This window comes from Amphiura filiformis, chromosome 7, assembly GCF_039555335.1.
Source record: "Amphiura filiformis chromosome 7, Afil_fr2py, whole genome shotgun sequence".
NCBI classification, from domain to species: domain Eukaryota; kingdom Metazoa; phylum Echinodermata; class Ophiuroidea; order Amphilepidida; family Amphiuridae; genus Amphiura; species Amphiura filiformis.
Window position 1 is genome coordinate 68,087,238 of NC_092634.1, and position 23,647 is coordinate 68,110,884.

General features: G+C 37.3%; 1 protein-coding gene across 1 annotated transcript in view; it reads left to right on the top strand.

Moving 5' to 3' along the window:
* The window catches only part of LOC140157537 (uncharacterized), a 281,356-nt gene that overhangs the window by 214,548 nt on the left and 43,161 nt on the right, over positions 1 to 23,647 (top strand). The window lies entirely within an intron of this gene.

Consider the following 23,647-nt stretch of genomic DNA (forward strand, 5'->3'; position numbering starts at 1 on the left):
AAATGTACTGACACCGTGAGAGCACGTGTCAAAATCGATATCATGTATTGTCCATATAGACGCGCATTTATTACACAGCCGTGACGTTAGTCACGGCTGTGTCTTTTTTCTTACAGGTTCTTCTTTCTTTCTTTCTTTACACAGCCGTGACGTTAGTCACGGCTGTGTCTTTTTCTTACAGGTTCTTCTTCTTCTTTCTTCTTTCTTTCTGTCAACCATTAAATTTGCTCTAGCACTCACATGCTTACATCGATTTTGACCTAACTTGGTCACAATGATCATTGACTGTGCCCCTACATGTCACATGAAACTTGTGGGGTCAAAGGTCACGTTGGGGTCATAGGGGTCAAAAACGTGATTTCAACTCAAAATGCATCTTCTCCTACAAATTACGTAGGACAGTGACGTCACTAGCACACATCCATTGTTATTATCCAGTGTCTATATGGTGTACACAGATTTGGGGTCAAAGGTCATTAAAGGGTCACTTCCGGTATAAAACGAAATATCTTCAAAACATTTTATTAGCTAAGAAAAACATAGGACAGTGATGGTATGTTCACACATGAATTGTTTTTAACCAATGTAAATGTTGTATTTTTTTGTTTGGGGTCAAAGGTCATTAAGGGGTCACTTCCGGAATAAAACGAAATACCTTTAAAATGCATCTTCTCCCACAAATTACGTAGGACAGTGACACCACTTGCACACATGCATTGTTATTACCCAGTGTCAATGTGGTGTACACAGATTTGGGGTCAAAGGTCATTAAGGGCCACTTCCGGTATAAATCGAAATATCTTCAAAACATTTTATTAGCTAAGAAAAACATAGGACAGTGATGGTATGTTCACACATGAATTGTTTTTAACCAATGTATATATGGTATTTTTTATTTGGGGTCAAAGGTCATTAAGGGGTCATTTCCGGTATAAAACGAAATACCTTTAAAATGCATCTTCTCCCACAAATTACGCAGGACAGTAATGCCACTTACACACATGCATTGTTATTACCCAGTGTCCATGGGGTGTACACACAGATTTGGGGTCAAAGGTCATTAAAGGGTCACTTCCGGTCTGAGACGAAAAACATTCAAAATGTCCTTCTGCCACAAATAACATGGCAAAGTAATGCCACGTGCACGCATACATTGACATTAGCCAATGCCTATGGGGTTTTCATATATTTTGGGGTCAAAGGTCAGTAAGGGGTCACAACACGGCTGTGTTCGTGGTCTTAGACCACAGCTAAGTCTAGTTCTTTCTTCTTTCTTCTGTCGACCATTAAATTTGCTCTAGCACTCACATGCTTACATCGATTTTGACCTAACTTAGTCACAATGATCATTGACCGTGCCCCTACATGTCACATGAAACTCGTGGGGTCAAAGGTCACGCAGGGGTCACAGGGGTCAAAAACGTGATTTTAGCTCAACATGCATCTTCTCCTACAAATTACGTAGGACAGTGACGCCACTTGCACACATGCATTACAATTACCCAGTGTCTATGTGGTGTACACAGATTTGGGGTCAAAGGTCCTTAAGGGGTCACTTCCGGCATAAAACGGAATACCTTCAAACTTTTTTATTAGCTAAGGAAAACATAGGACAGTAATGGTATGTTCACATATGAGTTGCAGTTACCCAATGTATATGTGGTATTTTTTTATTTGGGGGTCAAAAGGTCATTAAGGGTTCACTTCCGGTATAAAACGAAATACCTTTAAAATGCATCTTCTCCCACAAATTGCGTAGGACAGTGACACCACTTGCACACATGCATTGTTATTACCCAGTGTCAATGTGGTGTACACAGATTTTGGGTCAAAGGTCATTAAGGGGTCACTTCCGGTATAAATTGAAATATCTTCAACAATTTTTATTAGCTAAGAAAACCATAGGAGAGTGATGGTATGTTCACACATGAATTGTGTTTACCCAATGTATATATGGTATTTTTTATTTGGGGTCAAAGGTCATTAAGGGGTCATTTCCGGTATAAAATGAAATACCTTTAAAATGCATCTTCTCCCACAAATTACGTAGGACAGTGATGCCACTTACACACATGCATTGCTGTTACCCAGTGTCTATGGGGTGTACACAGATTTGGGGTCAAAGGTCATTAAGGTTTCACTTCCGGTATAAATCGAAATATCTTCAAAAAATTTTATTAGCCAAGAAAAACATAGGAGAGTGATGGTATGTTCACACATGAATTGTGTTTATCCAATGTATATGGTATTTTTTTATTTGGGGTCAAAGGTCATTAAGGGGTCATTTCCGGTATAAAACGAAATACTTTTAAAATGCACCTTCTCCCACAAATTACGTAGGGCAGTGATGCCACTTACACACATGCATTGTTATTACCCAGTGTCTATGGGGTGTACACATATTTGGGGTCAAAGGTCATTAAGGTGTCACTTCCGGTCTGATACGAAAAACCTTCAAAATGCCCCTTCTGCCACAAATAACATGGCAAAGTAATGCCACATGCACGCATACATTGACATTAGCCAATGTCTATGGGGTTTTCATATATTTTTGGGTCAAAGGTCATTAAGGGGTCAAAACACGGCTGTGTTCGTGGTCTTAGACCACAGCTAAGTCTAGTCATGTTTATGGTCGGATTAACAACAATTGAGCGCTATTAATACACATTAATGTATTTAGGCAAATAAAATTCCAAAATATGGTACGTTTTCTGCTTTTGCTTGTCACGTGGTATGCCTATATTGAAGTTGCGATTATATCTTCAAATAAGTTTCAAATGAATTCCATGAAGACAAGTGGTCGAGTGGTCTAAGGCGCTAGGCTCATAGAGCATTATAAGCGGCGCCGTGAGTTCGAACCCCGCCTCTGCCAAATTTTAGAAGAAGCAAAATTTAAATTTTACTTTTTTAAATTTCATATTGGGGAAATGTGACTGGGAGAATTTATGTATGGCGTGGAGTGGTGTGATACAGTAGTATGTCATTTAAATAAAAATTCCTTTAAAAAAGGAATGGGGCGCCCAATGTGAGCTTGGACGTGAAATGGTGAATTCCATGGCATGGTGTTTAGATTTGATATTATAATGATTTTTCTAGGGAAGAGTAGAAGATGATCAAATGCAAATGTGTTTGATTGGGGAAGGTGTATCACAGGACCGTTTTGGATGAAATAAATTGAATTGGAATGAAGCTGTCGTGTTAATTTGCGATTATGTGGGGTGGTGGGGGAGTTCTGCCAAAAAGGAGATTTTCCCGATTTTCCTTTTGTACCACACTTTGTATTTTGTATTCTAAGGTAAATTAAAATAATGCAATGCTTCGGACAACGAGTGACTTTAGGTTTACCTACTTATCCTCAACATACAGGGTGTCCCAGAAAAAAATTACCTGGCGAATGAATTTGGACGTAAGTCGAGAAATAGACATCAGAATCCAAAAATCTAAACAACAGCGTGTACCCCATCTTATTCTGCATCTTAGACGTTAATTTTACTGGAATCGGTTGACTGATTGCGATTACATAACGCATGCGACATTTCACTTCATTCCAAGTTTGAAAGAAAGATCATTTAACACAATGCGTACTAGTGGTTAACTGTCAATGGGCTTCATATTTTGTTCGGAATCCTTTTCGTTCTTTTTAAACAATCTGTTTCTTGCAAGACATTTAATTGGGTTTTGATCAAATTTTAAAACATGCACGATATTGAAAACGAAATCTTGCATGTAAGATGATACTCGGTACTTGTAAATATCTTTTTTCGTTAATGTTGATATAAATGTTGCATAAAGAATTCCAGCTGGCTTAAAAAATTACTTACACACATTAATATTTTTGGAATATTTCCAAGAAATTGGAATGCAAAGTTAAAATCTTTTAAAACTTCATCATTAATGTTGCATGGTATCAAAAATCACACGTAAAGCTGTAAGCACTTGATTATTGTCATTCTTAGCTAAAGTTAAAAGTTAAAATATAACATAATTATTTGCACAACCTATTAAGAATTAAAGTTGTAAAACTTCTTTCTAATTGCAGAAATCAAAGTTTTCTCGGACAAACTGTTATTCATCTTCAGTGAAAGCATGAATAACATAACACCGTCGGATTATAAAATAGATAATGTGGACTAAATTTAATGAGATGCACAAACTTTAGGAAGCGGTGAGTGACAATGAAAAAAGCGCCTGTTGATCAAACTTGGAATGAACTACATTGATGCGCGCGTTATGTAATCGGTAATTTCTTCGCAACCAGTCAACCAAATAAAATACAATTTTCGTTTGTGATGCACAATAAAATAGGCTATGCGCTACATTTTAATTTGTTTGATTCTGATGTCGACTTACCGTCAATGTTATTCACTCGGTATTTTTTTCTGGGACACCCTGTATTTAAAGTGTACACATATAGGAATAATCACCAAAAGAAGATATTCTTCTTTATGCCATGATATTGTAGTATCTCAACTTCAAGCTTAAACCCATGAGCTACATGCTTTATCCCTTCAAAGCGCCTATTTTTTTTCTATTCGATCTATTATCCAGATGCCCTATGATCCAGATGCTTTTTTTAATTGTATTTGAACGGCAACTTTCGTAAGTGACGTAGCCAGGTTTTCAGAAACTCTAACTGATTTGATATGACATAAAAACGGGTAAATGTGTTCCCGTTCCGATTGATTAGCAGGGAACCAAATGATGGCTCCAAAAATCAACTGTGTTACAAGGTAAATGTGACACTACATCCAATGGTGGAATAACATAAAAGGAATAACTTTGTTAACCATGGTAAGGAAATGATTTTTGCCGGACCATGAAATGGTACCAGCCATGTTACTAGCTTACTAGTTAATACTAAGTTACTCTGACTAACATTTTGGTCTAAAATGGTCCAAATCTCCAAATGCCAAGAAGGTATGGCACCCCCAAGTGGTGTCAAATGAAAGAGAAAAAAGTAAAGAATATAATAAAAACATATTTCACCCGGGATTGACACTCATCCCGGGTCAATATTCATATGGGTCCTTTTCATATCTCGAAATGCCAACTTGCCAAGAAGGTATCCCCCACGAGTGGTGTCAAAAGTAAAGAATATAAAAATAATAATTTACACACCGGGGTAACAGTCCTCACAAGACCTGGGTCAATATTTATATCTCAAAATGCCAAGAAGGCATGACCATCGCCCCCCCAAGTGGTGTCAAAAGCATATAAATTTGTAAGCGCTCTTTAGCAAAGTCATAGTTCATTGAATTTACAACCGTATAACAAAACAGGCGAAAATAGTTACTTTTTGCACAAGATTTCCAATTTAAAGAGAATTGGCCATTACTCATTCTAATAAGGCTAGTATATGGACAATAAGTGTGCTCTTTCATTTAATGACATAAAATTTGACAAATATTGTAAGAAACACTTGAGGTTTTGACGTTTAAAACGTACATTTTGGTCAAAAATTGTGCTGGGATAGGTTGTTTTCAACAAATTTACCACATTCGCCTACATTGAATTGTGTTATCTGTTGACCTAATGAGAAAAAGTGTTTTAGGGGGAAGTGTTAGCTTTCGTTCGATATTAAAAAAATGTCTTATTGGATGAAGGGAACACTTAAGGTTTTGACACAAAAAAAAAACAATCACAGTATTATCTAAATCAAGATATTATTGGAAAATAACACTTTTTGTTTTGCAAAAGTTCATTCTACAAATCATATACTTTGAAAACTTGCTTGATTTATTGTTGTTAATGAGTTATGTACATTTAACAAAAGTGTCGTTGTTTCAGCCCTCTTTACAACATAACTGCACAGAAAGTGCTTTGATCAAAGTGAGCGACGACATCATCAATCACATCGACTCAAAGAGAGTTACCTTTGTGGTACTCCTGGATCTAAGTTCAGCGTTTGATACGGTGGACCATGCAATCATTCTGAACCGCTTGCAGAATCGTTTTGCTATCACTGGTTCTGCATGTACATGGGTGCAATCTTACCTTAAGGGTTGGACTTCTCAGGTCAGCATAAATGGTCAACTCTCTGACCCTGTTTCAATGCATTTTGGCGTACCCCAAGGATCGGTCCTGGGTCCCCTTCTCTTTTCTGCATACACTGTTCCGATAGGTGACATTGTTCAGAAGCATGGAATCAACTACCACATTTATGCAGATGACTGTCAATTATATGTATCTTTTAATCCTCGGATTCCTGGTGACAAGCAAAATGCTCTTGACAAAATCTCAAGTTGCATATCAGAAATTAGAGCCTTAACTGTGAACTATTTGAAACTCAATGATGCTAAAACCGAGTTTTTTGTCGCTGGTTCTGCCTACAACATCAGGCATCTTCAGTTAGCTGACATTGAACTCACTATTGGTTCATCAAAGATCACGCCATCTCGTCAGAAACCTCGGTGTCTATTTTGATAGCACAATGTCACTCAATTCTCACATTGACAACCTTCGCCGCTGTATTTTATTCCACATCAGAAATATCTGGCGAATCCGGAGATTTATTGATTCAGACACATGTCATCGCACAGTTCGTGCTTTGGTCATTTCACGCCTTGATTACTGCAACGCGCTTTATACTCGCCTGTCATCTAAGAATATGAGCCGTTTGCAACGCCTACAGAACAGTGCAGCGCGTGTTATATATGCTGTTGGTCGTCGAACTGAAGCTGCGCCATTAATATCAAAACTGCACTGGCTCCCTGTGGCACACAGAGTAACTTTTAAGATCTTGCTTCTTGTGTACAAGGCACTTCATGATCAATCACCTGCTTATATTGCTCAAATGTTCTCTTATTATGTTACTGTTCGCCCACTCAGATCTTCAAATGATCCTTCACGTCTTGCAATTGACAGATTCAACTCTGTTGCTGGAGAACACAGGTTTCCTGTTGTTGCTGCCAAAGCATGGAATGGTCTACCACAACACATCAGGGAGCCTCATCTACAATCACTTTCAAGAAACTCTTAAAAACACACTTGTTCTGACTTTCTGGTTGTTATTGCTTATGTATTTTGCTCATGTTATTTTTGTAAACGCAATGTTGCTTTGGCGAATTGCGTCCTAAGAAACTTTTGTATGTATAACTCAAGAACTACATGACCTACAAAAGTATATCTGTGATACTTGAATTCTTCTCTACACTCGCTATAAAATGATCAATGCAATTTTTGCCAAAGCTCACTAAGATGCTATGAACTACCAAATCGCACGAGTTTAAAATAGTTGCTAACCTTAAAGTATTTTTGTTCACTGCTACTCTATCGATTCACACGTTCACTTTGACCATTGACCAGAGGCTTTTAATGGCAGAGTGGTTTTGAATAGATATCCACTAGACGTTGAAGATTATGCTTTTGATATGCATTTGGCAAATACTCTAGTAAGGGTTGATTAAGTACTGCTGATCGAGGCGGCCAAAAATATGGACTTCCATTGTTAAATAAATATATTATTAAAAAAATAACACTTGATGTTTTGCAGAAGTTCAGTCTACAAATCATATACTTTGAAAACTTGCTTGACTTATTGTTGTTAATGAGTTTTACAGAGGTGATATTGTTTCAGCCCTATTTACAGCATAACTCAAGAACCATAGGTCCTACAAAAGTATATCTGTGATATTTGAATTCTTCTACAAGCTCACTATGAAATGATCAATGCAATTTTTGTAAAAGCTCACTACTATTCCAAGGATGCTGTGAACGACCAAATCACAACAGTTGAAAGTTGTTACTGACCTTAAGGGCGCAGACGATACTCGCTGTAATACATGTACTATTCCGTGGTATGTATGCGTGATTAACATATGACTAACGCTAAATATGATTCCATCCATATTACTATAATAATGACTAAAAGTAAAGACAACACTACCTCTTGGGTCGTCCTAGGCATAGTTACCTTCTCACTCTTTCTAGAAGTAGGTGCTGTCAAGAGTTTCAGTGTCTTACTACCAACGATCAAGGAACAGTTTGAAACCTATACATGGGTGGTTGGATCCGCGGTGTCGATCATTCTAATAACTAAGTCTTTTTTCATTATTTGGCCGCCATTTGGCGCACCATTTTGAAAATACACTGACTCTTGGAACTTTTTAATATCAACTTGAATTTATGCTGCGCTCTTTAATTAAGCTAAGTAGACGTTAGTTTGGTTCAGGAAATAGTATTCATATATGGTCATTTATAGTGATTACCTGCATTTGGCGACCATTCTGATTATGAAGTTTTGGGGTCATCTCCGGAACCGAAAAAAGTTGATTTGGTTTGGTTCTGGGGGATGCAAAGGAGGTGGTCCTAGCTCCCCAGCCTCCCCTAGTATTTCTGGGGATTTGTGATTTTGAATCAAATTCTGATTAAATAAGTCAAAGAAAATCTCATTTATCAAATTGATTTTAACGAATCATTGTTTTGCACTAAATGATGGTTGCACATGTTGCATGGGTGAATGGATTGAGTGATCAGTATTAACAGAAAGGTGAAGGAAAAACTATTTGGTTTTCCTCATTATTTCCCTTTTTCTGCTTCTCGTCTTTCTTCTTCGTCGTCGTCGTTGTCGTCTTCTTCTTCTTCTTCCTCCTCCTCCTCTTCTTCTTCTTCGTCCTCCTCTTCTTCTAGGCCCCATGTCACAGGGGAAGTTGCTCAACTTCGTCCAAAATTGTCAAAAATGACCAAAGTTGCAGTAAGTTGGCTAAATATTTTGCAAAGTTGCTTTAAGTTGCTTAAATATTTTGCAAAGTTGCATTAAGTTGCCTAAATATTTTGCAAAGTTGCGCAAAGTTGCATGCTTTAAGTTGCCTAAATATTTTGCAAAGTTGCGCAAAGTTGCTTTAAGTTGCCTAAATATTTTGCAAAGTTATCCAAAATCGCATTATGTTGCCTAAACATTTTGCAAAGTTGCGCAAAGTTGCATTAAGTTGCCGAAACATTTTACAAAGTTGCGGAAAGTTGCATTAAGTTTCCAAAAAAAATTGTAATGTTGCGCAAAGCTGCCCATAGTTATGCAAAGTTGCCCAAAGTTGTGTAAACTTCTCATAAAAATACGTCAAGTTGCTGCTGGTTTTGCTGACTCACCCCAGGAGATTTTAAACCCTAAAACCAACCCAAAAATACCCCCCCCCCGTACCTGCCTACACATGCAATATAAATATGTCAACTGGTGTCCTCGAAATGTATAAATGGCCCCCTGACTTGCATCACTGTTATTGGAGACTCAACTCTCATGTCAATTGCATTTAGTACATCGCCTTCCTGGGTTTTCTTTTCCCATGTTTTGGAAAGTCTGATATAGCAGCGTCCAGTTTGTTGCACATTTGTCCACTTTATAGTATAAACTTAGGTATTTTTGTGCTAATAGGAATGTACAAGAACTAATTTATCAATAAAGATCATAATTAATGGGTTTTTATATATTTTTGTGGGATATTTGGGTCCTAAGGGGCATTTATTGAGATGTAAACAGTCGTGACCTCGGTTGACCTTAGACCGGAAGTAGTTGATTTCTTAGGGCTTTTAGGGTTCTCCTGTGTATAAGTTGCTCTATTTATTTAATATATTGGTCTAAATGATTGTTTGATGAACAATTGTACCTTGTATGTTTCAAAATTTAAATATATAAGCAATTTGTGGCCAATAAACTGCCAAAAACTCATAATTTTGAATATTTTTACCCTTTTGGGGACTAATTAATTAATTTCTCCTAATTAGGTGCTTCACTGTTATGATTTTTGGCATGATATAATCAGTATATATAAATACAATGCATAGATATGTGAAAAGAACCAACACTTTGTGTTTTTTTCAGTGTTTTGGAACATTTTGAGATTTTTTAGACCCCCCTATCCAAAAAATGCAAATTTAAAAATTAATTAAATTCTACCTCGTCAAATGTTTTGAAATCATCTGGACTCCATTTAAGGGCTGGGGTATGAACGTTTGGACAGTATTTATTGTGGGACATTAGAGCACATCAGACATATCGAATTGCATTCTGAATACGAAGAATGTCATTCTGATATCAAATAATTTTGATTTTTGAAATTCGCAATTTAATACACATTTTATGGCAAATCATTAAAATTGATATTTTTGATGTTTAACAGTACTTGAAGTAAACTTTATAAATCTGATGATTTATACTTTAAGTGTATGTAGGTGGGATGAAATGCCGACGATCAATTGAAAATTTTGACCTTTCGTATTGAAGATATGGATTTTTTTTTTCCCAAAACACCCAAAAAAATTAGGTCTTTTTGGGAAAAAATCCATATCTTCAATATGAAAGGTCAAAATTTTCAATTGACCGACGGCTTTTCCTCCCTGCTACATACACTTTAAGAATATGTCATTAGATTTATATAATTTACTTTGAGTACTGTTATATATCAAAAATTTGAAAAATATCAAATTTTTATAATTTGTCATAAAATTTGTATTATATTGTGATTTTCAAAAAATGAAAATTATTTGATATCAAAAAGACATGCTTCGTATTCAGAATGCAATTCGATAGGTCTGAGGTGCTCTCATGTTCCACAAAAAATACTGTCGAAACGCAATAAACGCTCATTTTAGATCCCTTAATCACATAGAAGAAATCTGGGATGATAAATTTGAATAAAAAAACCTAAATGATAACTTATATTTAGCTTTTTAATACCTTTATTGTTACAGATTCTTATTTTCTGTTATATTTTAATGTAAACTCATTAAATATTCATGAGCCTAATTTGCATATTGAGAACGATATATCAATTTTCTTTTTTTCATCTCACTTTATGTTCTATATACTTTCCATTGATATAGTACTTGACATCCTTATACAAAAACATAATGCTCTAATATATGAATTGAATCAACTGGTATAAAACCAGTAAAATAATTCCAAAATGGCCTGGGAGGATTAGGGTTAGTTAATGCAAAGTTGCACAAAATTGTCAAAAATTTTGCAAAGTCAAATGACAACTTTGAGCGGTTTTGCACAATTTTGCGCAACTTTGGTCATTTTTGACAATTTTGGACGAATTTGGGCAACTTCCCCTGTGACATGGGGCCTATTAAAGTGCTGAAAGATTTTTTCAGCAGATATGGATTTCCGCTACAAATAGTCAGTGACAATGGTCCACAGTTCCGAAGTGAGGAGTTTCAGCATTTTCTGAAAGTTCATGGTGTGAAGAGTGTTAGAGTAGCGCCATATCAGCCGTCAAGTAATGAGTGCTGCAGAGCGTATGGTGCAGTCTTTCAAGAGGAGTCTAAGTTCATCTAAGGATAGTAACCAAAAATTGCAACAAAGGCTAGATAACTTCTTGATGATCTACAGAGCAACAAAGCATGCAACCACTGGTAGCACACCAGCCAGTTTATTTCTGGGCAGAGAGATTCGCACACGTTTGTCATTAGTACGGCCCAATTTACAAGATGCAGTGACAAATAAGCAGAGTGCACAGAAATCAGCACATGACGTCGGTACCAAATACAGAGAGTTCTTCCCTGGAGATTATGTTGTGGTCAAAGATCTTCGCAAAGAGGAAACTTGGTGGCCTGGTATCGTGGCAGAGCGTACAGAGGTGATGCCATCACGACAGGCTACTCAAAGCCATTTGCTACCAGCTACAGAGAGTGATTTGCCACTAACGCCATTTCATGTAAGAGAAACAAGTCCAAATCTTCCGTCCCCAAGTGAGAGCACTAGTGACAAGACACCGGTAGATGTAAATGCTCCAAGTCCAGCGATAGTATCTCACGGAACTGTTCCGGAAGCAGCAGCTCAAAGAAATGCACGGTCAAGTCCATCATCGGTGCCACGTCGCTCACAGAGGAATACACAGCCTCCGCGGAGACTAATTGAAGAGCTGTAACAATGTCACAGAAGAATTATGTAATATACGTTTTAAAAGTTCAACTGTTTGGAGTTATGCACGTTTTTTCATGTTAAGACATTAAGAAGTTTTACGCAATTTGTATTCATCGTTTTGGAAAGATAAGGAGGAAGGAGATGTGATATATTACCGAAGATTATGTACCGCCCAAGACTACTTAGTACTGATTGACCGATTCGCCGTTCACCAGAAATAGTAAGTGCATAATATTTACGATATCCAACACTCCCCACATAGATGCAACGATATAGACCGTTTTCACCTCTGTCCACTGCCTCTTTATTTCTTTTTTGAACCTTTATTCCTCGCACAGTTTTGCCTTTGGTTAATATTTAAATCTCGCGCGTGTGACGGTTGGCTGGTTAACATTTAAATCTCGCGCTCCATGATCAGATTTGCTTTCGGTCTTTTGGTGAAAAACAAGTCATCATCAAAGTATGACTGCTTTTGTATAGCCTATCTATATGAATAGGGGTAGTGATGATGAGGGGAGAGTGTTTCTTAATGGGGGAGGAAGCTTTTCCCCAAAATATGATAATCTAGGATCATCAGTAGGTATCGTACCGGTATGTGTTTTTTCTCATCATAGCAAATCAGAAAACGGAATATTGCGCTTTAAAAGCTCTAATTAGGAATGACTGACAGAATGTAGGCCTAACAAACTGACAAAATTGCATAATCTCCTATTCTCCCCCCAAATACCCTTCAATAAAATAAAAAAAAATGAAATACGGGTTTCTGACCAGTATAAGATGATTCAAAAACACCAGCTGGGAAAATGTAGAAACGAAAAGAAAAAAAAAAAAAAAAGCGTGAGAAAAGGCTTGGGTGAGGTTCGAACCTGGGACAAGCGTCGGCATGTGATATACGTGTGACTTAAAAAATGAAAAAGAAGTAAAAATCGTTTATAAAACTGATTGATATCTCTCATCTGTATTTTATTTGCATGATTAACAACAGAAATCAAACTTTATCCGTAATAAGCAAACAAAATACAAAACAAAGGCAATTCAGATTCTTTAATTTAAAAAAAAAAAGGGGGGGTTGAACAGGACGCCGCCGCGAGTCGTTCACAATAACATTTGTTATTGAAACAATGCGCCAAGTTTATGCCCGGGGGAAGGGGTCAGTCACATATCATGAAGCCTACGTGTAACAGTGCAGAATGTTGATGCGGGAGTCTTACTTTTTTGTAAGACATTCTGTAAGAAGAAATACATCACTACCAAACCAATTCCTGTTGTTGCCAGAACTTTTATGTAAACCAGTGGCCTACCGCATCTTTATTTCTATTACCAATGTCCACCACCCTTACATAGGCCTACACATCCGCGTTAATAAAAACGTCGAAAAAGGGTCGGATTGTGGCCATCAGGCGTCGACGACGTTTTTGCAAATAAGGGGTTGATTTCCCAGTATTTCGCCATAAAGGGTATCAATTTTGAGCATCGATCATCGCCATTTAGGGTGTTATTTCTGGCACATCTGTTGAAAAATTCCCATCGCCATTGTGCGATAACCCGGCTCCCAGCATATTTTTTTAATAACTTTTCATTCATAAATTACATACAATTACTAAAATCGCTGCAACATGATGCATAGTGTGGGTACACCCCATTGCTATTTCATGCACATTATATTTGATCAGCGATACGAGAGTAACTGTAGAAGAGGTTGACTTGCAAAAAAAAATTGGATCGTGCAAATATTATGTTACAATAAATGTCAACAAAACATGGTCATTTCCTTCATCGCGAAAATATCTTTTCGCGGAAGGTGAATTTTCAACTGAGCAAAAATGACAAAATAACCAAATAATTAGATGATTAGTTGTGCATGTTATAAGGTAGTAATTAATTAATTGTAGTTCTTTATGAAGCAGGTCGATCGCGGTAAGTCGTCTTTTACCCAGTAATTTGGCTCACCTTTAGTAAGTTTTGGGTGTCGAATTCGGCATACTTCAATATCTATCGTGTACACCAGTACTAAAAATACATTTCCGGGTGTTTCTAAAGTCACACTAGTAGAAAATGTATAATGAGAATCCTTTCAAAGCGATGAGAATTGGACAAAAGTATGAGAATTTAAAATGTTCTCATCCAAATGAATGAGAATGTTAATTAATGTGTCAACCACCTGTCACATTGTTTTAAATGAGGAATTTAAGTTTCAACCGTCATCCTTGCGTGCTATATATAACTACAATGAGTATAATTTGCTGGGATGCTTCCATAGTTTGATGACTCTCCCCGCTCCCCTTATTCAATGTTGTATAACAAACGCCGCATTGTTTTAATGTGCTCTATGTTTGCCCCAACATTGATTGGTGGGGTCGGGGGGAGGAGGGGATTCAAAAATTAAATAGGTTGGAAATTATACAAATAAAATATCCTATTGGGAACTTCATATGAACGGCTTTATTGAACCGAGGGTGCGAAATATGCATATGCAATTTATTAGGCCTAAGATAGCCAGCAGTACATAGAGTATCATGATACCTATACAGACGAAATGTAAATTGTCAATATGAAGAAAAAAGGATAGACAGAAAGAAAGACCGAAAGAAAAAAAGAAAGAGAAAAAAAAAGAAAGAAAGAAAGAAAGAAAGAAAGAAAGAAAGAAAGAAAGAAAGAAAGAAAGAAAGAAAGAAAGAAAGAAAGAAAGAAAGAAAGAAAGAAAGAAAGAAAGAAAAAAGAAAAAAGAAAGAAAGAAAGAAAGAAAGAAAGAAAGAAAGAAAGAAAGAAAGAAAGAAAGAAAGAAAAGAAAAAATAGACAGAAAAGAAATGAAAGAGGAAAAAAGATATTTTACATGGATTCGAACTTATAATCTTTGGGGCAATAAACGAAGCATCTAACGACATGCCACTGGGAGAAGGTTACAATCACTCTTGATTTTAGCGTATTCATTGCTACTACATTGTGCTATTGATCTTCGTACAGAATGAATTCATTCCTTAAAACTCATGTTTTGATCGTATACGGCATTTTATCTAAAATATATTTTGAATATACACGGTCACTTTACACACTTTTTTGTGTGCGATATGTTTATAGGTTATTATTCCTCCATTTAAGGCAAATTGCCACGGTCTACCATTTATATAAAATAAATATATATTACCTTTCAAGTTATATGTGACCGTACAGCACGAATGAGCCGTAAATGTCCTCAATTGTATTCTGAGTTACAGTGTAAAATGGGCATGAAGGTCATATTCATAGGTATTTCAATTTGGTGAATATGACCTTATGCTCATTTTTACACTGTAACTCAGAATACAATTGAGGACATTTACGGCTCATTCGTGCTGTACGGTCACATATCATGTTGGTAGAGCGTTATTGCGTCATTCTTGTTATACATATTATAAATAAATTAGCACGACTAACTACGGTTCTCCTGCAGTGTAGTGGATTCGGTACTGGGATTGTGATTAGGAGGTGTTGAGTTCGAATCTCTTGGCGACGTTTTTTTTTTCATTTATCCCCTTTTGAAATTTCAGATAACACCTACGACGGCAGGTTTATCGATTTTAATTTTTTTTTAATTTTAATTCATTATGAAATCTGTGCGATAAATTAACAATGTCTCACTATACTGGTTATGGCTTACTTACATTTTATACACACCTATTTCGATATAAATAACATAATGTATGTCTTTTGCATCAAAACAAAGTAATCATAATAATTTTGTATTAGAAAATGAAGCTCACATTAATTTCGGTGTCAAACAATCATTTGTGACAAGTTGTTGACAGGTTAATTAGTATTTCTCATTCATTTGGATGAGAAAGTTTTATAGAAATGAGAAAATTGTAAATTCTCATACTTTTGTCCAATTCTCATCGTTTTGAAAGAATTCTCATCCTAAATTTCCACTAGTGTCAGATGCCCATACGTGCAATTTGGACCCACAAAAATCAAATTGGAACAAACAAATTTTAGCTAAATGGGATCTGAATGGGTCCAGTATAAAAAAGTTTGAGAGCAAATTTGTGAACCCTGGGCACCAAGCCGGGATGCAAAGTATGTTTTGATATTCCTTTGTCCGATAATAGGCCTAACTAGTATCTACCAAAAACGTTTCAAAACGTAAAAGGGGCCAAAGTTTAAAAATCTTTCCTGTGTGGCTTTTCACCCTTTTTTAAACTTGGTCCCATTTATGAAAGTTTCTAAAGACCCATATGAAGTCATCTTTAGGCTACTTGTTTGTTTTCTTAGTTGTCATTGTTCATTTTGTAGAGTAAATGAATTAATGTTCGTGCGTGATTGAAGTTTTTCCGTAAAGACGTTATAATGTATTTTGATTTAAGCAAAAGTAGCAAATACTCACTTTGTTAAATTCTTCATCGTCTTGTGCGATTCTGCGCCTCATGTACAGATGTAGGGCCTATATGCAAGTTGACAGACAGTCAATTTGCTAAGTATATATAATACTCTACTACTCTCTATGAACACGCAATATAATAAAACATAAACCTTCAAATGATTTTGATAATACATAGCCTATGCTTTTGAACAGTCTTAAACCTAATTGTAGAAATTACTACTATACTGAATGGGACCAAGTTTTAAAAAGGGTGAAAAGCCACACAGGAAAGATTTTTTAAACTTTGGCCCCTTTTTACGTTTTGAAACGTTTTTTGGTAGATATTAATTCTTTTTTTGAGGTAAAAAATATTGCGCAGTAAGTGGGTTATAAATGCAAAATACTCTATTGTGTAACAAAATATTGTAGTCGTCAAAGAAGGTAGTATCATCTCATTTAACTGAAGTACAAGCAGTTTTGAAAAGATTGCTGTTGAGTGAGATCCTTGAACACGTTGAACGAGAAATAAGATAGCAAAAGAATACCCTTTCCCGAACAAGTTGCGATGGCTTAGTGGACAGAGCGAAGGTGTGCAGTGCCGAAGGTTGAGAGTTCGATTCCCATGTTATCGATGATGTGGAATTTTTCAGTTCGTTTTTCTTTTCTTTTTTCCTCTCCCTTTTGTCTTTAATAATATAGGCCTAGTGAATGTCGGCTTGAAGGCCCACTTTTTTCATGATTTATTTCTTGTTCATGTTTAATTTAATTATAACAATTCGGTCAGAGACCAGGCGAGAACCCAATAGTGCCTATGCACTAAATTAAAGGGTGGCCTAATTACACCAAACACAAAATAAAAGGGACAGACAAAAATGGATGAGAAAAATAAATCAAGACAAAACTAGATATATTGCATCCTTAGTAAGGCTGCGAAGTCTAGCCGTGACCTTGAAATGACATCTGATGACCTTGAAATGACCTTCACCACATTTTGCATCATATCCACATAACATATACTAATTTTCATTCAAATTGAATAAACTTTGTAATTTGACCCCTTTTGACCTTTAGTTGACCTCTGGTGACCTGGAAATGACCTCCAATATATTTTGAATCATATCAAGATCACATATACTAATTTTCATCTAAATTGGACAAATATTAGAATTTGACCCCTTTTGACCTTTCGTTGACCTCTAGTGACCTTGAAATGACCTCCAATATATTTTGAATCATATCAAGATCACATATACTAATTTTCATTTAAATTGGACAAACTTTAGAATTTTACCCTTTTGACCCCAAAACAGACCCTCCTCCATGTTTAAGCCAAATCTGATTACAATCGTATATGAACATAATGCTAGAGCCCTTTTGGCATTATTCTGATGATCACAGCACGTAATATGCAGAAAATATTGAATTTTAAAGTGATTTTCAGTAATCAACCATTTTTGTCCCTGTTTGACCTTGAACTCAAAATCTGTGAGGACCCCATAGACACCAACTAATTTCAATGCATATGTGTCAGTCGCATCTCTGTACCATAGAATCTGTAGGAAAAGAAGCATTTTGAAGGTATTTGGTTATGTGCCGGAAATACCCCTTAATGACCTTTTGACCCCAAATCTGTGAGTACCCATAGGCCCCGGCTATAGCCAAGGTAAATGTCCAAATCTCGATACTCTACCATGTAATCTGTAGGAGAAGAAGCATTTTTGGTAAAAATCACATTTTTAGCCAAAATTACCCATGCGTGACGTTTGACCCCAAATGGGTCATGTCATATGTAATGGCTGGGGTAGTTGAGCTTGTGCGCAAGTTTGGTCATAATCGGTCAAATAATGAATGTTGACAGAAAGAAGAAGAACTAGACTAAGCTGTGGTCTAACCCACGAACACAGCCGTGTTGTTACCCCTAATGACCTTTGACCCCAAAATATATGAAAACGGCCATAGACATTGGCTAATGTCAATGCATGGGTGCATGTGGCACCACTTTGCTATGTTACTTGTGGCAGAAGGGGCATTTTGAAGGTTTTTCGTCTCAGACCGGAAGTGACCCCTTAATGACATTTGACCCCAAATAAAAAATACCACATATGAATTGGGTACCCACAATTCATGTGTGAACATACCGTTACTGTCCTATGTTTTTCTTAGCAAATAAAAAAAATTGAAGGTTTTTCGTTTTATACCGGAAGTGACCCCTTAATGACCTTTGACCCCAAATCTGTGAGGACCCCATATACACTGGGTAATAACAATGCATGTGTGCAAGTGGTGTCACTGTCCTACGTAATTTGATGGAGAAGAAGCATTTTAAAGGTATTTCGTTTTGTACCGGAAGTGGCCCCTTAATGACCTTTGACCCTAAATAAAAAAATACCACATATACACAGGGTAACTACAATTTATGTGTGAACATACCGTTACTGTCCTATGTTTTTCTTAGCAAATAAAAAATTTTGAAGGTTTTTCGTTTTATACCGGAAGTGACCCCTTAATGACCTTTGACCCCAAATCTGTGAGGACCCCATAGACACTGGGTAATAGCAATGCATGTGTGCAAGTGGGGTCACCGTCATACGTAATCTGTAGGAGAAGAAGCATTTTGAGTTGAAATCACGTTTTTGACCCCTATGACCCCAGCGTGACCTTTGACCCCACGAGTTTCATGTGACATGTAGGGGCATGATCAATGATGGTTGTGACCAAGTTAGGTCAAAATCGGTACAAGCATGTAAGTGCTAGAGCAAATGTAGTGGTCGGCAGAAAGAAAGAAGAAAGAAAGAAAGAAAGAAGAAAGAACCTTTAAGAAAAAAGACACAGCCGTGACTAACGTCACGGCTGTGTAAAAGAAGAAGAAGAAGAAGAAGAAAGAAACTATTGGGATTCAAGAGTCTAGCCGCCGCTCGGCTAGACTAACAAATGAGGTGGAGAAGGAGATGGCTAGCACACCTGGTCATTAATGGCAGATTTGAAGGCAGCCAGGGATGGAGATTTGACTACAGTGTCAGGAAGGTAATTCCATAGGGTAGGTGCATATGGGAAAAAAGATTTTTGAGACAGGAATAACAAGGTCGCAGCTGTTGAGAGTGCGAAGGCCAGGGCGCGGGTGCAGTTTAAATGGGTTTGGCGAAGAGCAAAGCTTGTGAAGGATTTTGTACAAGTGGCAGAGTGTGGCCAGATCGCGATGTTTGAGAGGAGGGGAGGTCTACTTTTGAAAGTAGATCCTCATGGGAAAGCTTCCATTCCTGCAAGATCACACGGAAGGCAAAGCGCTGGGTGGATTCTAACCGGTTTGTGAGCGCCAGGTTTAAAGGGTGGTATGTGATTGAGCCATATTCAAGGGTTGGACGAACAAGAGCCAGATATAGAGAACGGCGGATATGGAGTGGGGCATTGTGGAAAGATCTGTGAAGGAAGCCTATAGTTCTACGAGCTTTCTTGCAAATGCTATCAACATGGACTTTCCAGGAGAGATTGTTACTGATCCATATGCCTAGAAATTTAACAGAGCTAACTCTTTCAATGGGCTGTTGATTCATATAGAGTTGCATCTGTGGGTAGGGTTCCTTTTTTGTTGATATTATCATGGTCTTGGTTTTGCTCGCATTGGCTGAGAGATGGTTGGAACGGAACCAGTTATGGATAGCATTAATGTCCTCTTGGAAGCCCGTTAAATCAGAATTGCAAGTAAGAGGCTTATAAAGTGTGGTGTCATCTGCATAGAGCACCAAGGCACTGTCCTGGGAGAAATTAGAAAGGCAAAGATCGTTAGCATAGATAAGAAAAAGAAGAGGGCCCAGGACAGAGCCTTGAGGTACTCCAGAGATGACAGGGGCCGGATCAGAAGTAACGCCATGAACCGCTATTACCTGCGTTCTGTTGGAAAGATACGAACGTAACCAGGACATGAGTGGACCAGTGATGCCAACAGATCTGAGTTTTAGCAGCAAAGGACCATGGGGTACTCTGTCGAAAGCCTTTGTAAGATCAAAGAGGGCCACAGCAACATCGTGCCGGTTCTCCAGAGCATTATACCAGTCATGAAGGGCTGTTGTTAAGGCATCAGAGGTTGAGGACTTGGGGAGAAAACCAAATTGCCGGGGAGTGAGAATGTTGTTCTGATTGAGATGTTGGAGGATGTGCTGGTGAATGACTCTTTCCATGAGTTTACTGATCATCGGCTGAAGCGATATAGGACGGTAGTTGGAGGCAGACTGGCGGTCACCAGATTTAAAGATCGGAATCACACGGGAAAGCTTCCACGCGCTTGGGACGCAGCCAGTATGAAGGGATAGATTGAACAGTTGAGCAAGGAGAGGAGAGACAGAAAAGGCTGTGTTCTTCAGCATCACACTGGTGATCCCATCTACACCGGCGGCAGAGTTGTTTTTCAGTTTGCGGATAAGCTTATGGATTTCACCAGTGTAGCAGCTGAAATGAGAAATAGAGGAAACTGTATCATAGTTAGAAATAAAAGAATCAGACACTTCATCTTGGTTGAAACATTCAGAGAAGAAGCAACTAAAGACATTGGCAATGTCACATGGGGTGTTGGCAGTGACATCTTTGTAGTGGATACTGTCCGGAATGGAAGACTGAGAGGACTTGGATTTAACATAACCCCAGAAGCGTTTGCCAGGAGAGTTGTTATCAAGCAGGTTGGAAAAATAATCTTGTTTGGCATACATAAGCTGATTAGAAAGTTTGTTTCTAACCTCTTTATACTTCTTATAATCATTAGTCTTCTTGGACTTTTTCCACTGATTGAACAATCTGTGCTTCTTTCTAATGAGTTTACGAAGCTCTGAATTCAGCCACGGAGAGTCATTGGTCTTACATTTAACAGACTTTTGAGGAATATAAGTACACATGGTCTGCATAAAGGCTCCATGGAAACTTGTCCAAGCTTGGTCAACATCATCATATTCATTGAATTGGAAATTAAGCAGCTCCCTATTGGCTGCCTCCCAATCTGCTTTGCTGTATTGCCAGATTGGTCGACTAACAGCCTTGCTGGGGTAGGCTGAAGGTTAATAGAACACTGAATGACAGTATGATGACAAGCACCAAGGGGAGACAAGTGAGTAATATTGCTGATCAAGTTAGCATCATTAGTATAAATATGGTCAAGAAGAGATTCAGAGGTTGGACCAAAGAATGTTGGCTGGGATATATGCTGTTTCAAACCATAGCTGTGCTGGAGATCAGATAACTCATCAAACAGATAATGGGATGAGTCAAACAGGTTAACGTTAAAGTCCCCAAAGACAATTAATTTAGAGTCCATGGGGCTAGAGCGGAGAGCTTGAGCAATACTGGAACTAAGTTGAGGAAGTGTGTTAGTGTTCCGATATGGGGGGCGATAGTACAAGCATAATTATCATCAGATTACATTTGGCAAACTTGCATTCAACCCAAACACTTTCACAATCAGGAGTGGAAAAATTATTACAAATCCTGGGCTTAAGGGAGTTGTGGATAAACATACATACGCCACCACCACGGGTAGCACGGTCATTTCTAAGCATACAATATTCATTACTTATACAGAGTTCAGAGTCAGTAATATTTGCATTGAGCCAAGATTCAGTAATGCCTATAATGGCAGGTTTAGAGTTCATAGTGTTTATCAAGCAATTTAGTTCATCAATTTTGTTAACAATACTTCCTGCATTCAGCAGAAGCAAAGATTGATCATATTGAACACTGAAAGAACTAATGGTTGCACTTGAGCTAGAGTCAGTAGTATTTATGGATGCATTATTTGATGTCATAGAGTCATCAGCATAAGGTAACAGTTTTGCAGTACATGGAGAACACATACTACTAGGAACCGGAAGATTCTGTTGACGAATTAGGTGAAGAGGTAGCATGGAACACTTCAGATGCAAAGGTTCTTGGCAGGAAGAGCATGTGGATCTGCGATGGTCCCGACGAATCGATCTTTCACAATTTGCGCAAGTAGCTGGCTTACTTGATGGGCCAGGGTTGGGTTTGATATCACCACTGACCAGGATCTGTCTAGTAGATGTTGAATTTGGGTAATAGACAACAGGTCTTGAAAAGTGACGATGATGGGTTGATACATGTTCAGCAGAGTTATTAAACACCGAAGGCAATGGATATATGCCATCGCTAGTAGTACTTGTACTACTGTATACAGTCAGTACCAACAGCAGGCAAGAAGAAATCATTGTTGACACTTGATGTGATACTTCAAAGTACTAAAGTCAGTGTACTCCTATTATATGAAACTAGTCAAGTGGATATTGATCAGGGCTCACACAGTTTGGTATATCCATCCCAATCAATAAGTAGACTAGTGGTATAGCACAGTGTGGAGTGCATGTAGAATATACCATAACACAAAATCAGTTTTGATGATGAAAAGTTGATATCAAAGTTAATGAAGAAACAAATAATGATACACACCAGAAAGCATATCAAAAAGTTCCATGAGCTCCAATTAATAGGTTGTTCCAGAAATACCCCATACAGTTGGTGATAAATGGAGATATCAATAGATTTATCAGGAGCTGAAACAGAGGTGTGCACTGCAGGCAGCTAGCCATAAATCTTTAAGCCTAATCCTACATTCGAGTTCATATCTTTTTAAAAAAATGCACTTAAGTTCAGTAGCTTTCAATATGATATAATCAAATAAAGCATGTCAAACTTAAGTAATTTTTAAAAGTTCAAGAATATATATAGGCCTAGGCCTATCAAATAAAGGAACGTCAACACAGATTTTCACGATTTTTTAATTGGACTAGACCCTCCCATATCGGCAACATATTTTATGAGCTTTTATGCATACATATCAAATCATGAGATGCACGAATTTCAAACCTAATATTTTGGCATATTTGTAATTTTTACTCAATGTTCAACTTACATCTCGGATTACACCTAATATAATTGGAATCAGCCAAGTTCGTCGTCTAGACAAATCCCCCATAGAACACCACAGTTAAGCGGTCAAGATATTAAGTGTTTTCTTTCATTTTATCTCGATACTTCTGCTTCAAATGTAACGTGAAAACCTTCCTGACAGTTATTTACTAATATTATAAATATTGTTATAATTTTTGGAATAACAAAACTTCAAATTTGCCCGAAATCGTATATTATGGCTTTAATAAAAATATGAAAACTAGGATTTAAAAATATGAGTTAGAATCAAATCGAAAATCAAAGAGAGGTGCTTGCGGGGTTCGAACCAAGATCGAACTTCCAAATACATGTATTTACCACTAAGCCATACCAGAGATATGATTAATTCGGTGACAATAATAGCAATGTTATTCCCACTCAGTGCCTCACTCGTGTATTCTATTCCTGGAATGAATTAACACCGTCCAAATAATGTAACACAAACCTTTATGCTGACTTTTAAAATTGTTTGAACGTTGGGAGTATTATTTTCAAGTTAAAT